Genomic DNA, 20094 nt, shown 5'->3' on the forward strand with positions numbered 1-20094 from the left:
CACCAAATGTGCTGACACCTTGATCTTGTACTTCTCAGTCTCCAAAACTGTGAGAAATAAATGTCTGTTCTTTATAAGCTACCCAGTCTATGATATTTTGTTATAGCAGCTGAAATGGATTAAGACAGTTGTTAATATCCAATTTTTGGAGGTCTTTCTAGATATTTTATTGTCATTAATTTCTAGTTTCAGTCTGTTATGGTCAGAGATTATATTTAAATACTTTTAAATATATTGAGACTTGTTCTTAATTCTAGCACATTGTCTATCTTAATGAATGTTCCATATTCAATTGAAAACAATGGCATTCTGCTGTTCTGGGGTGGAAAGTTCTATAACGGTTAATTAGGTCAAACTTGTTGATAGTGGGTTTTTTTATACTTATTCATTTGCTTTTTGGTCTATCAATTACTAAGAGATAAATATTGAAATCTCCCACTGTAATTATTGATATTTCTATTTTACCTTTCCAGTCTTACATTATCTATTGCTTCATAACAAATTATGCCCACATTTGGAAGCTTAACATAATAAACATTTATTATCCCAAAGTTACTATGGATCAGGAATTCAGAACCATTTATTTGGTGGTTTTCTTCACTTGGGTGAAGAGAGGAAGGAGGAATCTACAATGCTATTTATGACCTAGTCGCAGAAATCACATACCATCTCTTTTGTCAAATTTTATTCATTAGAAGCAGGATAAGTATAGATCACACTCAAGGAATGGGGAATTAGCCTACACCTTTTGAAGAAAGAGTATCAAAAAATTTGTGGGTATGTTTTAAAACAACCACAATCCTGTAAGATTTTGCTTTCTGTAATAAGAAGCTCAGTGTATACACACTAGTATTGTTATGCCTTCCTCAAAATTTAATCTGTTATCACTATGAAATCTCTCTTTATCTCTATTAATATTTTTCATCCAAAATCCATTTTCTTATTATTCATATATCTACTCCATATTTGTTTTCTTTTTTTTCTACTCCATATTTCTGATAATTAATGTTTGCTTGGCATATTTTTTCCATCCTTTACTTTTCAATCTGAATCTTCATATATACAGAGTGTCTCTTACAGCCAATATATAATTGAATCTTGTTTTTTCATCTAGACTGATAACTACTGCCTTCTTATTGGAGTGTTTAGACCTACACTGTCTAATGCAGTAACCACTAACCACATATGGCTGTTTAAATTTAAACTTAAATAAATTAAAATAAAATAAATTAAAAATTCCGATCTTCACTCACCCTAGCCATAGTTCAAATGTTCACAAGCCACATGTGGACAATATAGGCTATATGTGGACAAGGAACATTTCTTTTACAACTGAAAGTTCTATCATGCAGTTCTTGTTTAGACACTTTACACTTAATATAATTATTGATATGATTGGGTTAAATATACCAGTTTTTATGTTTTCTATTTCCTCCATCTATTCTTTATTCTTTTTCTCTTTTTCTGCTTTCTTTTTGAATAATTATTTTTAGTATTCTATTTATATCTGCACTATTGTACTATTGTGTATATATGTGATATATACACATATATGTCTAGTACATATATACATTGATATAATAACACTATTATACATCATAATATACATTATTATAAATAATGGTCTACATATATGTACATATATTGTGTGTATATATAAATGGCATGCAATATACAACTTTTAGATGTTTCATTACATTCTAGATTGCATAATTTCTGATGACAAGTCTGTAATTATTCTTCTGTTTCTCTTTATTCAGGCTGATTTTAAGATTATTATATAATCCTTGGTTTGGTAAATTTTTTTATTATGTACCTTGATATGGATTTCTTTGATGTTTATACTGCTTAGGGATCATTGAGCTTCTTGGAACTGTGAGCTTAGAGTTTTCATAAAATTTAGGAAAATTTAAGTAATTTCTTCTATAATCTCTTATGTCCTTTCCCACCCCCACCCCTGTCTGCCTCTGCTTCTGAGATCAGTTCTCATTCTGTTCATTTTTTTTTAATTCTTTTTTCTCTTTGTGCTTCAGTTTGGTTACTTTCTATTGCTGTATCTATGTGTCTTTGTTTAGGCTGCTATAACAAATTATCATAGACTTGGTGGCTTATAAACAACAGAAATTTATTTCTCAGAGTTCTGGAGGCTAGGAAGTCCAATATCAAGAGGCTGGCAGATTCAGTGTATGGTGACCGTTTATTTCCTGGTTCATAGACCACATGGCAGATGGGTAAGGGAGCTCTCTGGGGTCTCTCTTATAAGAGCACTAATCTCACTCATGAGGTCTCTACCCTCATGACCTAATCACCTCCCAAAGGCACCACCTCCAAATACCATCGCATTAGAGATTAGGTTTTATCACATGATTTTTGAAAGGACATAAACATTCAGTCTATAGCACTATGTGTTATCTTTTCTTCTTCAGCATCTAATCTGCTTTCAAGCCCATTTACAGTACATTTTTTCTGTTTTATATTGCATTTTATTAAGTAAACAAATTGTTAGTTTTAATTTTATGCTTCCCTTTTCTATTCTTCTTGTGTTCAAATTTAACTTTTAACTTTTTGAAAATATTTACAGTGGATGTTTTGAAGTTCTTATCTGCTTATTCAAACATCTCTGTTATTTCTGATTCTGTTTCTATCAACGTATTTTTTAACGTATTTTTTTTTTTTTACCATGGATCATATATTTCTGCTTCTTTGTGTGTCTAGTAATTATTGACTGACTGTTAAAGTGATGAAGTATTATAAATTCTATGTTGTTGAGTATCTGGACTTTGATTTCTTCCTTTGAAGAATAATGTTTTTTTGTTTTGTGGATTAAACGCTTCTTGGCCTTTTGGCTAAGATTAAGTGTTTTGTGGATCAGCATGATCCTTTCAGTGTTAGTTTTTAAGATTTTTTTTAGGGTATAAATACGGTAGCCTTCACTTTAGGTCTAGTTTAGCTCTCCTATTAATGCATCACTCCTCTAAGGTCAGTACAGGATTATAGAATTGTTAAGTAATATCTCTTCATTGTGGCTGGCTGGAAATGACATGTCTTCCAGTCTTGTATGTTCAACTACAACTCCCCTGTAATTCTTTGCATAGTTTCATAGAGTTTCAACTTTTGCTGGAGAAACTTGACATTCAGTCAAAAATACAAGGGGACCCGCAAATAGATTCATGGAGCTTTATCCCTCAAACTCACTCTTCTCCAGTACTCTGCTTTGCGAATTTAAGTTGCCTCCCCAAACTCTGATCTCTAGCTCTGCAATTCAGTGGGACTGCTATAGTTCATAAACTGTCTCCAGCAGAAAGTTGGTTCAATCACTGGCACTATCTAGTGTGTTTCTTTTTTCTCAAGACACAGATTTGCACTGCCTATTATCTAGTGTCTTAAAAGAGCATGTTTATATTTTCCCCAGTTGTTCACATTTTTCCCTAGTTGTTTATATATAGAAAATTCAGTACCTATTAGTCCCTCATGGCTAGGAGTAAATGTCTCGAAGTTACACTCTTTAAATAATTTTTTTTTAAAAAGACTAGATACAAATAATGATAATTCATCCTAATGATTTAAGAAATGTAATGAGCAGAACAATTTTGATGATCATAGCCTGAGACTATTTTATTACTCTTCATATTAATAATATGACCTTTGAAATGGCTCACAGTGTTTAAATTTTTTTTCAAATTATACTTAACAGCTCCTCACAACCTGTACTTTAAGAAAACATGAGAAGATCAAGAACAGGAAAAATAATTGTGGTTAACCTAATTAACATTTCTTACAAATCTGTAAAATTATGTCAGACTATTTGTTGAATTTATCCATATTAAATAATGGGGAAGTCATAGCACTACTTATTAATAAGCTGAACACTTATTTACCAAAATATATTCTCTAAGTAACTAATCACAAAATATCAGATTGGCAATAAATGTGGGAACATTTTACCCTACAAAGTAGTATTGAAGGTCAGGAAATTAAAGAGTTGATTTACAAAGTAGGAATTTTTTTTTCAAAAAGAGTGTTTTATCTATATACAGTTGACCCTTGGATAATACAAGTTTGAACTGTGTGGGTCCGATTATGCATGGATTCTTTTTTTAATAGTAAATATGTACTACATGATCCACGGCTGGTTGAATCTGAGGATGCAGAACTGCAGATACAGAGGAACCATATATGTAAAGGAACCATGAATATGGAGGTTCAATTATAGGTTATACATGGATTTTTGACTGAATAGAGAGTTGACACCCCTAACCCCCACATTGTTCAAGGGCCAACTGTAATTTAAAAGACTAACTTAAAAAGAAAAATGTATAAGTAAAAACAGCATAGATCTGAAAGGAACAAAGTATAATTCAAGATAAAATTGTTAAAATACTCTGCAAACAAAAAAACATAGAAATACTATTTTATATTTTACTTCAAAGGAATTGATTAAATCATACCATTAAATTGTATGGAAATAAATTTAGTAGTAAAAAAATCCCCTATATATTATAGGACAAATATGATATAGAAAACTATTAAAAATGAATTATATGGCCAATACACAATTTTAATGTCAAATATGTATGATTTTTAAATTATTTTTATTTAAAGAGGACGAGATATTAAAATGTAAATTTTTAGTGATTGCCACACAGAAACATATAATCTGCAGAAGAGATAATGGCATAAGACAAATCAACCCCACAGGCTAATCACAAAATACAATTATTTTATGTGTAATTTCTATAGCTCTATCTAGAAAAAGATAGTGTTTAACTGTTAAGATTCTAAAATATAGAAAAAAGCTAACAATTGAAATTTTAAAATAGAAAAATAAAGGAAATGTATGGAAAAGAGAAAAAATAAAACTTAATCTATGAAAAAAATTAAGTCAAAAACATCTGTGAAGAAAGGATAAGGGTGGGATAAGGAGGGTGGGAGGGAAACGCAAGAGGGAGGAGATATGGGGATATATGTATATATATAGCTGATTCACTTTGTCATACAGCAGAAACTAACACACCATTGCAAAGCAATTATACTCCAATAAAGATGTTAAAAAAAAGGATAAAATCTATACAAATTCATGAGCTTTTTTAAATTCCAAAACTATAGAGAATCATGTTTTTTAAATGCATAATTTAAGACCAAATATGAATTTTAAGATTTTGACCTAGTACTACTGTACATTCAATTCTACTTAAAACCTCATTTAAAGTACATTAAAAGTACTTCTAATTTTAGTTTTTTGAGAAACCGCCATACTGTTTTTCACAGTGGCTGGACCAATCTACATTCCCACCAACAGTGTACAAGGGTTCCCTTTTCTCCACATCCTCGCCAACATTTGTAATTTGTGGTCTTTTTGTTGATAGCCATTCTGACAGGAGTGAAGTCACATCTCATTGTGGTTTTCATTTGCATCTCCCTGATGATTAGTGATGTTGAGCATCTTTTCATGTGCCTGTTTGTCTTCTGTATTTCCTCTTTGGAAAAAATGTCAGTTCTTCTGTTTATTCTTTTAATCAGGTTTGTTGTTTTTTTGTGTTTTTTTGATGTTGAGTTGTGTGAGCTGTTTATATATGTTGGATATTAATCCCTTATTGGTCATGGCATTTGCAAATATTTTCTCCCATTCAGTAGGTTGTCTTTTTGTTTTGTTGATGGTTTCCTTTGCTGTGCAAAAGCTTTTAAGTTTAATGAAGTCCCGTTTGTTTATTTTTGTTTTTATTTCTGTTATTCTAGGAGATGGATCCAAAAATATATTGCTGTGATTTATATCAAAGAGTGTTCTGCCTATGTTTTCCTCTGGGAGTTTTATGGTATCCAGTCTTACATTTAGGTCTTTAATCCATTTTGAGTTTATTTTTGTATACGGTGCTCTAATGTTCTAATTTCATTCTTTTACATGTAGTTATCCAGTTTTCCCAGCACCACTTGTTGAAGAGACTGTCATTTCTCCATTGTATATTCTTGCCTCCTTTATTGTAGATTAATTGACCATAAGTGCATGGGTTTATTTCTGGGCTTTCTATCCTGTTCCATTGATCTAATTCTATTTTCATGCCAGCACCATACTGTTTTGATTATTGTTGCATTGTAGTATAGTCTGAAGTCAGAGAGCATGATTCCTCCAGCTATGTTCTTCTTTCTCAAGATTGTTTTGGCTATTCGGGGCCTTATTTCCATATAAATTTTAAATTACTTTTTTCTAGTTCTGTGAAAAATGCCATTGGTATTTTCACAGGGATTGCATGGAATCTGCATATTGCCTTGGGTCGTATGGTCATTTTAATAATACTTATTCTTCCAATCCAAGAACATGGTATATCTTTCCATCTGTTTGTGTTGTCTTCAATTTCTTTCATCAGTGTCTTATACTTTTCAGAGTACAAGTCTTTTGCCTCCTTAGGTAGGTTTATTCCTGGGTTTTTATTCTTTTTGATGAAATGATAAATGGGATTGTTTCCTTCATTTCTCTACCATATGACCCAGTAATCCCACCACTGGGTATATATCCCCAAAAAAACAAAAACACTAATTCAAAAAGATACATACACCCCAATGTTCATAGCATCATTATTTACAATTGCCAAGATATGGAAGCAACCTAAGTGTCCATCAAGAGAAGAATGGATAAAGAAGATGCAGTGTGTGTATATATATATATATATATATATATATATATATATATATATATATATAAAATAAAATACTACTCAGCCATAAAAAAGAAAAAAATTTGCCATTTGCAGCAACATGGATGGACTTGGAGGGCATTATGCTAAGTGAAATATGTCGTACAGAGAAAGACAAATACTGTATAATATCACTTACACGTGGAATCTAAAAAATACAATAAACTAGTGAATATAACAAAAAATGAAGCATACTCACAGATAAAGAGAACAAAATCGTGGTTCCCAGTTTGGGGTGGGGAGAAGGGGAAGTGGGAGGCACAAACTACTGGATATAAAATAGGCTACAAGCAGCTGCATAGCACAGGGAGATCAGCTCCATGCTTTGTGACCACCTAGAGGGATGGGATAGGGAGGGTGGGAAGGAGACGCAAGAGGGAGGGGATATGGGAATATATATATAGATATAGCTGATTCACTTTGTTATACAGCAGAAACTAACACAACATTGTAAAGCAATTATACTCGAACAGATATGTTAAAAAAAAATAGGCTACAAGGACGTATTGTAAAACACAGAGGATAATAGCCAACATTTTCTAATAACTGTAAATGGAAAGTAACCTTTAAAAATTGTATAAAAATTTTAAAAAATTTTAAAAGATATACCAAACTCCAAAAAAAATACTGCTGTTTTCCTATTAAAAAAATAGACTAGAAGTAATTTTACCACTTTTTATAGGCTGTGGAAATTGATGTCTATCTTGTACTTATGAAGATAAAGAAAGTTTTTAAACTGGGAAGTAACATGATCAGATCTCTGTTTTTGATAAACAATTCTATCAGTGTGGAGGGTTGATTAGAAGAGATGAGTAAGGAAAGTGGAATCAAATGACGACCCTAATAGAAAGCAATGTGTTCTTCATTCATTCATTCTTGTAACAAATCTTTATAAAGTGCCTCCTATGAGCTAGAAACTAGACATTGTGACTACTACAGAAAACAAGATAGACAAGGCCCTACTATCATAGCACTTACATTCCAATGAAGAAACAAATAATTAGTAAAAAGTTTTAAATGTCATTACAATTTGTTATAACACTATGAAGGAAATAAACAGGGTGATATAACTGTAACTGTAAAGTGAAGACTCTTTAAAGAGGGTGTCAGGAGAGCCTCTCTGAGGATGTGACACTTAAGCTGAGACTTGACAGAGCACAGGACTCTGATGAATGCAGGGTCAGTAGGGAGAAGAGAAAATATTTTGGAGATGTTTGAGCAAGTGCATTAACAAGACGTGCTAACCAACCGGATATGGGGATTTAGGGATCATTCTAAAGTTTCAGGTTGGAGCAACTGGCTGTCTGGCAGTGTTAATACTGAGATAGGAAATACAGGAAGACTGCCAGGTGTGAGTTAGAAATGTTGAGGTAACTACCATTGGAGATATCCAGTTGGTTATTTTTAGTTCTTCTATCACATTTCACAGTCATCCCATGAACAGACCACACATTCAAGGCAATAGATTTCTCTATGAAGTCGAGGAGTGGGTGTGAAGGGAATAATTAGAAGACATAGCTAGTCTAGAAACAAATGTAAGGGTACAAAATAATTTAGAATAAACATTTGCACTAAATGTTCTACTAGAAAACAAACTCTGAAGGAAACATATTTCTGCTAATGTTTTATTGGGAAGTACAATCCCAGGGAAGCATGAACACTGGGAAAATGGAGTAGAGCAGGGGATGAGATAGAACAAAATAAGGCAGAGTATTATGGACCAGGACACAGCTTTATGCAAACTGATGGCTGGGTCATGCGAGACATTGTCAGGGAGATCACACAAAGCCACTCTGCCTTTAAAAAGAGGAAGAAGAAAGAATTTATCCACTCACTCCCATCCCCCTTCAGTCAAAGTTCATCTTTCAGGAATTAGCCCCTCAGACTTCCAAGCAGCACATGTGTGGTGCTTAGTGAAACGGAGAGCTGCTGCCCATGTCTTGAAAACCAGTGGCAACATGGAACATAGAAACAGGAAGCAAGACGGGTTATACCCAGACTTTAAAGGGGGAACAGGAGAGGCAGGCACAGGGGCAGCGCCAGTCTAAAGCAAAAGCAGCTGCCGTAGCAGCAATCTGGCTCCAGGCCTGTGGGACACAGCAAGCCGCTACTCTAAGTAGAAAGCAAGGCAAAGTGCCCAAGTCAGGGGTTGAGTATAGACTGAAGCCAATGCACAGTGGAAGACGGTGAGGGACAGAGGAAGGGGTAGACAAAGTGGTAAGCAACAGGTAGGTGGTGATGGGGCCAGATCATTTTAGCCTTTTTAAGGACATTGGTTTCACTCTGAGTGAAAAGGGCAGCTATTGCTATATTGCTTTTTAAAAAGATGTCTCTGGTTGTTTTGTTGAAAGTAGCCTGTCATGAGCAAGTGTTTGCATAAGACGATGACTTAGCTGGCTACTGCAGAAATCCAGAACTTGTGAAGGTGGCTTGAACCAGAGGAGTAGCTGGGGTGGAGAGAAGTGACAGATTTTGGACATATTTTAAAGGTACAGCCCACAGGATTTCCTTGCTTCACACTTTTCACAACATCAAATTTCCAGTGGATTAAGAAGCTAGCTTTTAAAACTGTTAAAAATAAAATCATAAAAGCATTAGAAGGAAATACAGTCAAAGGGAAGACAACATTCTAAAATTCAAAATTTATAAATAGTATCAACATTAAAATAAATAAAATGAACAGATAAACAACAGACAAGTAGAAAATATGTGTAATGTATAAGAGATTAGAGTTTAGTACCTAGAATATATAAAATACCTTTATAAGTTCAACAAGAAAAAGGCAAGTTGAAAAGTGGGCAAAGAATATATGGAGGATTTTCACAGAAAGTAAAACGTGAATAGCAATACACAAACAAAAAAGCACTCATCCTTGTTAGTAGGAAAACACAGCTTAAAACAGTTGTCAACCATTAGGTTGGCAAAAATAAGTCAAAACTTTCAAAGGTCGGACAAAACATGATAATGGGGTGCTCATATACTGTCCAGGGAAGTGAAATAAATTGATCACAAAATTTAAAGGTCAATTTTACCCAGTGCTGGTGAAAATAATAGGAAAGTAGACTTCCTCGTACTCTGTGGTCAGAAATTCTTATTATGCTTTTGAGGAACAATTTGACAGAATCCACACATTTGAAACATACATTGCCTTTGACCCAATTATTCCTCTTGCAGAAACATATATTTCATAAACACAGTCTGTTTTTACCTCAGCCCATGCTTCTCTAATTTGAATTACTCATACTTGATTCATAAGTAAGGGAGTAGATGCAAAAAACACAGATGCTATGTAGATTTATACATTATTTTTTCCAGGCAAAGGAATCAGAGAAAGCAAAAGTAAAAATACAACCTTAAGCAGAAAAGGAAAAAGCCCAGAGCTGGGCTGATGATACAGTAGAATCAGGACTCCATTTGGCTTTTTTTTTTTTTTTTTTTTTTGCGGTACGCGGGCCTCTCACTGTTGTGGCCTCTCCCGTTGCGGAGCACAGGCCCCGGACACGCAGGCTCAGCAGCCATGGCCCATGGGCCCAGCCGCTCCGCGGCACGTGGGATCTTCCCGGACCGGGGCACGAACCCATGTCCCCTGCATCGGCAGGCGGACTCCCAACCACTGCGCCACCAGGGAAGCCCCATTTGGCTTTATTTTTAAAAATTAAACATCAGTGCCTGAGCCCAGGCCTCTCCCATGATTGCTCACCCTCAGCCTTATGTCGTTTTCATCTTTAAGGGCAATTTGTATTGCCACCTTCATGGCATCCACCCAGTTTATGGCTACACTTAATATGTACACCTTCAGCACCACCGCCCTACTCTTATCAGCATTTTAAGTTAGTAATTTTGTACATTTTTAGTATCCACTGTGACAGCCCCTCCGGCACACAAAGCTGTCTAGCCCTGACTGTCCACATGATCTTCCTAAGTATCAATTTGGTTTTGTGGTGCTCTAGTTTCAAATGTGCATAGGTATTGAGTAGTCTGCCACAACTCTATTTCATGTTCTGGTATTTTAATTGCACTATTTTGAAGAACATGAGGTTTTTAGGAGCTCATACATAGCTGTAGGAAGAAAGCCTATACTTGCACAAGTGAGCAACTAAATATGGGTATACGGATGATCACTGCAGGAGTGACTGCAATGGTACATAATTGGAAACCTAAAGTCTATTCATTGAGAACTGGTTAGATAAATTACGATGTCTTTTCTATAGAATTCCATGCATTTATCAAAACAAGGCATGGAAATTTTACCAAGATATATTGTTTAAAAAGTCTCTAAGCAATATGTATTTTTACATTAAAATCAGGAATAGAAAAGTATCTACTTGTACCAAATTGTTCTCAGGGTTACACATAAGGATGCAAGTGTTATTAATGGAGAATTTTCAAGTTTTAGTAAATATGTTTCTGTATGATTTAAAGCTTTTTAAAACAATATGCATATATTCACAGATCATCTTTGTAGTGATCGTAAATAACCTACTTTAAATTCAAACACTAAAAATCTACAAGAAAATGTTCAGCTCTTAGGAGAGACGAGGATAGAAATGAAAACAGATTAAAAAAGACAAATAACCTTTATTAGTAAATTTCATATGTTTATTTTCTCAAAAATTATAAATAAAATGAAAATATAAACACAAACATGAAAAATACACACAAAAGATATAACTGATATAAGTCAATATCTTCATTAACTTAGGAGCACATCAAAAAATATGTGTTTTTCTGAAAATATAGATGCCCTTCTCCACCCCCAGAAATTCCAATTCAATCTGGCAAAGAGGAAGGAAAGCTGGATAAAATAACATGGTATTGTAAAGTTGTTAATCCGTAGATGTAAGTAAAGTGTAGGAGTGGTTAAAAGAGGGATAGATGGTCAGGGTTTGAAGAACAGCAATTTTTTTCCTTGCCTGAATTCAGAATCAATTAAAAGTTAAACGAAGAAGTCAGGCAGAGGAGTAATGGAAAATCAGTATAACATGATAGTACTGTTGGAGAATGTAGCTTAAATGTGTAGCCACAGGTCCTTAAGCCCCAACCCCAAAGTTAGTCAGATACTTATCCACCTACTGACAGTCAACTTTGGGGACCTACAAACACTCCCATGGAGCCCACCCAAATAAAACTGTGTTATGGGGCTGAGATCCTGAGCAGGCAGGTAAACACCAAAAGCAGAAAGCCTAGGCTTCACATACCCAATTCCCACTCTGTAGTTATCAACCAGATAGTTCTGTCCTCCTCCCATGGAGAAGATAGAGTGAGGAGACTGAGAGGCAGGAATGTCAATCCTCACGGAGAACAAGAAGGCAAGTAAAAGGAAGGCCCATCCCTTCTTACAGAGACTAGAAGAGAAAGTAGAGATTTAAATGTGTAATTAGGGGACGTCTACCACAGAAGAGATGAAAAGTTTCAAAGAATAATTCTCATGGCTATTAATGTAAATTAGAAAGCATACTATAAAACAGTTTCTACTATTTTAGAGGAAATTTGCTCCTTTCAGGGTTTTTTATGTAACTTATGCTGCAGATGAACTTAAAACCCTTATATGAAACATAAAATGCATCATTAACCTTGACTTAGAATTTTAAAAATATAGAATGATCCCTGAATCAGCATTCTTCTGAGGAGAAAAAATAGCATTGAAATTTATATTTTAATGTCAAATAATGTTCTTTAGGATTAAATGTCCCACCAGCCTATTTTGCCTCACATTGTATCACAGTTTGAGAGCAAAATATTTCCATGATCTATATGAAGGCAAAAATTATAAAAAAGGAATATATAAAGAATGACAAAGTACTTGTAGGTTTATTATAACTAGTGTAGTATTACAGAAAATTTCCACTGAAAGAACACTTACATCAAATAGAGGTATTCAGAAAGAAAATGATTTGACAGACTCTTAATTTTCAGTTAGTGAGCAAAATGCCCTTACAAAATTCAAACACCCTGTTCTTGTCAGGACACATAGTCTCAGAACACTCTTAACCAGAGTAATTTGGGAATGGCTAGAGGTGATATTCAGGATAAAAGGTCAATTTTAACTTTCTTACTTCTTTTTTTTTTTTTAAACGTCTTTATTGGAGTATAATTGCTTTACAATGTTGTGTTAGTTTTAACTTTCCTACTTCTTATTTGATCTTTTCTACTTCTTCCCACATTAGAGAAATAACCAACTTACAAATAAAAGTCTTCTCTCCTTACATATTTTTGATGCAAACCTACAGGGCTTTGTCAAGACCTCTTTTAGCTGTATTTGTGACAAGTGCTGCAAAAGATACTGACCCTACCCATGGGGGGATTACACCTCCCCACTGTGTTGAACTCAGGCTTGCTGTGTAACTTGCTTTAGCCAGTGAAATGGGAAATGTGATATTTGTCATTCTGTGCTTCACTATGCTTCTCCCCCACTCTCTCATGAGGACTAGCAATGCTCCAAATAAGCCAGGACCATTGCCTGGGTTTTAAAGTGACATGTAGTGTAAGTGAGATATAAACATTTGCTGTTATAAGACCCTGACAGTTGGGAATTGCTGTTGACTGCATTAGAGCGTACCTATCCCTAGGTACTAAGAATCAACCAAGAGAATGGAGGGAAAAAGCCTTCAGTATACTTTCCTCTTCTGGAGTAAAAATAAATAAAAATCACTCATTTTTAAATTCATCTTTAAGTCCTTGAATTGACTGATTAAAACAGAAAAACGATCACTTGGTCTAGTAACCTATAGACTTAATCCGTTACCATCTTTATTTCTGTAAAAGCTTGTAACTTCTTACTAAATATAGAAGTTTATTTTAGTCCTGACTTTTACAAAAATTGTCATCTGATAACTGATCTGGAATGAAAATAAAAGAATTAAATTAAATTAAAAGAAAACAAAATAATACCAACTTTTTCCCGTTAGGAGAAAAATGCATTATTCTCTAATTTCTGAATCAAACAAACTTCTATTTATTTTTACTGTGAATAAGCATAGTTTAAATTAATAAGAGAAAAAATAATGATGGTGCTTTTAGAAAATTATGTAATTTTCAAATGAAAAACAGTAATCTTAACACTTTCTTGGGCAAAGAAGATTATGCTACTAAAGAGAGCTTGATACTTTCAATTAAAAAAATTATTGAAGAGAGTCTCTACCACCTTTACTTGAATAGTACCTCTGTTGCAAGAGAAAAGAATTGATTCATAAGGAGAATAGTTGCTTCCTACTAATTTTAATCTTTTTACAGCTTTGCCTCTCATGGGATAAACATGAGGACTATGGGGCTTTATAATCAAATCTGAATCTAACCATTCCCTTGCCAGCAGCCGATGAGGTGCAAACACAAATTAAACTAGATTGAGGATTACATTGCTTAGCTGTTTGAAATTTTATATTACTTGCAAAGCACACAAAGAGTAGCAGATGGGCAGTACTGAGCAAAACTTTCTTTCTGGATATTGCCCATCTGTTTTCCTTCTTTGCATTTCTACTTCAAACTATTCTAGATGTCCTAATTTTCCTGTCTTTCTTTCTCTCTTTTTTCATGGTTTCATAAATTAGTTACTTGAATTTTCAGTGGTCAAATGAGTAACATAGAGTTGATGATTTCAACATAAGCAGTAATAATAATTACTAATTTATATGTGTTCTTACTAGATTCCAGTCAGTTTGCTAAAGATTTTAAATGTCTTAACATTTTGCCATAACCACTAAGTAGATACACCTATTATCTCCATTTTACAGATGAGGAAATTGAAGAATAAGAAGTTCAAGACAATTTTCCGGTTCACAGTGCTAGGAAATGGTAGAATAGGGACTTAATGCTGTTTTAAAATATCAAGCGTTGCAAGAAATAAAAAAAAATTTTTTGCTCTAAAGTTAAATGTACTATTATTAACATTTAAATTTTGTATTTATAATCAAACTTAAAATACATTTTATTTAATTTCTCTCAAATTCTTCAAAGAATATAAACAAAATATTTCAAACAATTATTTCAAATAATTGGTAGGATGTTATAAGTGGTGAGATTTTAAGTACCAAGCCATTGAATTTCAGATTTGGAATGGACACAAAACATCATCTTATCTAGTGCTTCTCAAAAGTCTTTGTGCAATGGAATCCTTTCTTTAAATAAAATATGAGATGAAAATTGAACATAGAGAACAAGTGAAGTTAATCTAATATATAGAACCAGATCAAAGTACCTGAATACAATTGGGAGTGGGGAAGAAGGAGTTGCCATGGGAAGGAAGAGGGAAGAGACTTGGAGCCCTGCCGCCTCAACAGTTCTCTGTCCTTGTCCCTCTTTTCCCCTTGCACTGGTCCCCAGCACTCCATTTTGGACCTCTAGTGCATCATGTATTCCTGAATAAAACTAACAAAACTCTCTAATGATGATAACTGCCTAATGAGTAGATAATGTTTATTTTACAGGTCTCACTTTAACTAGAACTCAACTCACAAAAAAATCTCAAAATGTAACCACTTACCTTTATCCACTGCCTCCATCCTCAGAAGCCAATCTGTGACACAAAAGGAATCTCCAGAAAAGCCTTCAAGTTTTTCAAGGGATCTATGTATTTAGAAATGGAAAAAAGAAGGATCTGTAGAAAGCAGAACAGCTTTGGTGAACCAACCTTGGGAGCAAATATATAGGCAGAGCAGCCTACCAACATGGTGTTTCAACCACCCGAATTGAATGCCTTCTCACTTTCTGCATGCAAATACAGTGCTATAAATATTACTGTAAATTAATTTTTTAAAAGTAGATAATTTTGGAACAAGGATCCCTTTAGATCATGTAGTAAGGTTGGGTCAGTGCTACACTTCAATAACTAGGTTAGCAACTCAAGTTTAGTCAAGGAAGTAAATGTACAAAAGGATCAATAAGCAAGATGGGAAAATCTGTTTTGGTTTGGTTTGGTTTGGTTTTTAAGACCTAAAGACAGGAAAAGGCTTTTCTTTCTTCTACTGCATTTCATGGCTGTTTCTTCACAGGGCCTAAAATCTACATCTTACTATCGTAATGTATCTATAGTCTAATGGCTCTAAGTTGGCCTTTGTGGGCTGGCCTAGTAACTAACATGGTTAAGAATACAATATGTTTTTGGAGGAGCTTCAAGATGGCGGAAGAGTAAGACGTGGTGATCACCCTCCTCCCCACAAATACATCAGAAATACATCTACATGTGGAACAAGCCCTACAGAACACCTACTGAACACTGGCAGAAGACCTCAGACCTCCCAAAAGGCAAGAAATTCCCCACGTACCTGGGGAGGGCAAAAGAAAAAAGAATAAACAGAGACAAAAGAATAGGGATGGGACGGACCTGCACCAGTGGGAGGGAGCTGTTTAGGAGGAAAGGTTTCCACACACTAGGAAGCCCCTTCACGGGCGGAGACTGCGGGTGGCGGAGGGGGAAAGCTTCGGAGCCGCGGAGGACAGCACAGCAACAGGGGTGTGGACGGCAAAGCGGTGAGATTCCTGCACAGAGGATCGCTGCCGACGGGCACTCACCAGCCCGAGAGGCTTGTCTGCTCACCCGCCTGGGCGGGCGGGGGCCTGGGGAGCTGAGGCTCGGGTTTTGGAGGTCGGATCCCAGGGAGAGGACTGGGGTTGGCGGCGTGAACACAGCCTGAAGGGGGCTAGTGCGCCACAGCTGGCCGGGAGCGAGACCGAGAAAAAGTCTGGACCTGCCGAAGAGGCAAGAGACTTTTTCTTGCCTCTTTGTTTCCTGGTGCGTGAGGAGAGGGGATTAAGAGCGCCACTTAAAGGAGCTCCAGAGACGAGCATTAGCTGCAGCTACCAGCGCGGACCCCAGAGACGGGAATGAAATGGAAAGGTTGCTGCTGCCGCCACCAAGAAACCTGTGTGCGAGCACAGGTCACTATCCACACCGCCCCTCCTGGGAGCCTGTGCAGCCCGCCACTGCCAGGGTCCCGTGATCCAGGGACAACTTCCCCGGGAGAACACAGGCGGGTGCAACGTCACGCCGGCTTCTGCTGCTGCAGGCTCACCCCGCATCTGTACCCCTCCCTCCCGCTGGCCTGAGTGAGCTAGAGTCCCCGAATCAGCGGCTCCTTTAACCCCATCCTGTCTGAGCGAAGAACAGACGCCCTCAGGTGACCTACATGCAGAGGCGGGTCCAAATCCACAGCTGAACCCCGGGAGCTGTGCGAACAAAGAAGAGAAAGGGAAAACTCTCCCAGCAGCCTCAGGAGCAGTGGATTAAATATCCACAATCAAGTTGATGTACCCTGCATTTGTGGAATACCTGAACAGACAATGAATCATCCCAAATTGAGGAGGTAGACTTTGGGAGCAACGATATGTATATATATATATTTTCCCCTTTTTCTCTTTTTGTGAGTGTGTATGTGTATGCTTCTGTGTGTAATTTAGTCTGTATAGCTTTGCTTTTACCATTTGACCTATGGTGCTATCTCTCCCTTTTTTTTTCTGTTTTGTTTTTTAATTTTTTTTCTTAATAATTAATTTTTATTTTAATAACTATATTATTTTATTTTATTTTTATCTTCTTCTTTCTTTCTTTCCTTTTTTTCTCCCTTTTATTCTGAGCTGTGTGGAGGAAAGGCTTTTGGTGCTCCAGGCGAGCGTCAGGGCTGTGCCACTGAGGTGGGAGAGCCAAGTTCAGGACGCTGGTCCACAAGAGACCTCCCGGCTCGACATAATATCAAATGGCGAAAATCTCCCAGAGATCTCCATCTCAACGCCAAAACACAGCTCCACTGAACAACGAGCAAGCTACAGTGCAGGACGCCCCATGCCAAACAACTAGCAAGTCAGGAACACAACCCCATCCATTAGGAGAGAGGCTGCCTAAAATCATAAAAAGGCCAAAGACACCCCAAAACACCACCAGACGTGGACCTGCCCACAAGAAAGACAAGATCCAGTGTCATCCACCAGAACACAGGCACCAGACCCCTCCACCAGGAAGCCAACACAACCCACTGAACCAACCTTAGCCACTGGGGACAGACACCAAAAACATTGGGAACTAAGAACCTGCAGCCTGCAGAAAGGAGACCCCAAACACAGTAAGTTAAGCAAAATGAGAAGACAGAGAAACACACCGCAGATGAAGGAGCAAGGCAAACACCCACTAGAACTAATAAATGAAGAGGAAATAGGCAGTTTACGTGAAAAAGAATTCAGAATAATGATAGTAAAGATGATACAAAATCTTGGAAACAGAATGGAGAAAATACAAGAAACGATTAAAAAGGACCTAGAAGAACTAAACAGCAAACAAACAGTGATGAACAACACAATAAATGAAATTAAAAATTCTGTAGAAGGGATGAATAGGAGAATAACTGAGGCAGAAGAACGGATAAGTGACCTGGAAGATAAAATAGTGGAAATAACTACTGCAGAGCAGAATAAAGAAAAAAGAATGAAAAGAACTGAGGACAGTCTCAGAGACCTCTGGGACAACATTAAACACATCAACATTCAAATTATAGGGGCCCCAGAAGAAGAAGAGAAAAAATAAAGGGACTGAGAAAATATTTGAAGAGATTATAGGTGAAAACTTCCCTAATATGGGAAAGGAAATAATTAATCAAGTCCAGGAAGCACAGAGAGTCCCATACAGGATAAATCCAAAGAGAAACATGCCAAGACACATATTAATCAAACTATCAAAAATTAAATACACAGAACAAATATTAAAAGCTGCAAGGGAAAAACAATGATTAACATATAAGGGAATCCCAATAAGGTTAACAGCTGACCTTTCAGCAGAAACTCTGCAAGCCAGAAGGGACTGGCAGGACATATTTAAAGTGATGAAGGAGAAAAACCTACAACCAAGATTACTCTAACCAGAAAGGATCTCATTCAGATTTAACGGAGAAATTAAAAGCCTTACAGACAAGCAAAAGCTAAGAGAATTCAGCACCATCAAACCAGCTTTACAACAAGTGCTAAAGGAACTTTTCTAGGCAGGAAACACAAGAGAAGGAAAGGAGCTACAATATTGGGAATAGGAACATACATATTGATAATTACCTTAAATGTAAATGGATTAAATGCTCCAACCAAAAGACAAAGACTGGCTGAATGCATACAAAAACAAGACCCATATATATGCTGTCTACAAGAGACCCACTTCACACCTAGGGACACATACAGACTGAAAGTGAGGGGATGGAAAAAGATATTCCATGCAAATGGAAATCAAAAGAAAGCTCGAGTAGCAATTCTCATATCAGACAAAATAGATTTTAAAACAAAGACTATTATAAGAGACAAAGAAGGACACTATATAATGATCAACAGATCAATCCAAGAAGAAGATATAGCAATTGTAAATATTTATGCACCCAACATAGGAGCACCTCAATATATAAGGCAAATGCTAACAGCCATAAAAGGGGAAATGACAGTAACACAATCATAGTAGGGGACTTTAACACCCCACTTTCACCAATGGACAGATCATCCAAAATGAAAATAAATAAGGAAATACAGCTTTAAATGATACATTAAACAAGATGGACTTAATTGATATTTTTTGGACATTCCATCCAAAAACAACAGAATACACTTTCTTCTCAGGTGCTCATGGAACATTCTCCAGGATAGATCATACCTTGGGTCACAAATCAAGCCTTGGTAAATTTAAGAAAATTGAAAGCGTATCAAGTATCTTTTCCAACCACAACGCTATAAGAGTAGATATCAATTACGGGAAAAAGTATGTAAGAAATACAAACACATGGAGGCTAAAAAACACACTACTTAATAACCAAGAGGTCACTGAAGAAATCAAAGAGGAAATAAAAAAATACCTAGAAACAAGAGACAATGAAAACACAACGACCCAAAACCTATGGGATGCAGCAAAAGCAGTACTAAGAGGGAAGTTTATAGCTATACGAGTCTACCTTAAGAAACAAGAAACATCTCAAATAAACAACCTAAACTTATACCTAAAGCAATTAGAGAAAGAAGAACAAAAAACCCCCAAAGTTAGCAGAAGGAAAGAAATCATAATGATCAGATCAGAAATGAATAAAAAAAAATGAAGGAAACGATAGCAAAGATCAATAAAACTAAAAGCTGGTAATTTTAGAAGATAAACCATTAGCTAGACTTGTTAAGAAAAAAAGGGAGAAGACTCAAATCAATAGAATTAGAAATGAAAAAAGAAAAGTAACAACTGACACTGCAAAAATACAAAGGATCATGAGAGATTACTCCAAGCAATTATATGCCAATAAAATGGACAATCTGGAAGAAATGGAAAAATTCTTAGAAATGCACAACCTTCCAAAACTGAACCAGGAAGAAATAGAAAATATGAACAGACCAATCACAAGTACTGAAATTGAAACTGTGATTAAAAATCTTCACACAAACAAAAGCCCAGGACCAGATGCCTTCG

At 35.9% G+C, this 20094-nt stretch overlaps 1 long non-coding RNA gene across 1 annotated transcript in view; it reads right to left on the minus strand.

Moving 5' to 3' along the window:
- Positions 1-13490: 13490 nt before the first annotated feature.
- LOC125960735 (uncharacterized) overlaps positions 13491-20094 on the minus strand; it is a 50766-nt gene continuing 44162 nt past the window's right edge. The window contains exons 2-3 of the long non-coding RNA XR_007470714.1: positions 15169-15251; positions 13491-13528 (exon numbers count right to left, since the gene is read on the minus strand). This is a non-coding gene — a long non-coding RNA (uncharacterized LOC125960735). The remainder of the gene's footprint in view (positions 13529-15168; positions 15252-20094) is intronic.

Source organism: Orcinus orca, chromosome 12 (genome assembly GCF_937001465.1).
Source record: "Orcinus orca chromosome 12, mOrcOrc1.1, whole genome shotgun sequence".
Lineage (NCBI taxonomy): Eukaryota > Metazoa > Chordata > Mammalia > Artiodactyla > Delphinidae > Orcinus > Orcinus orca.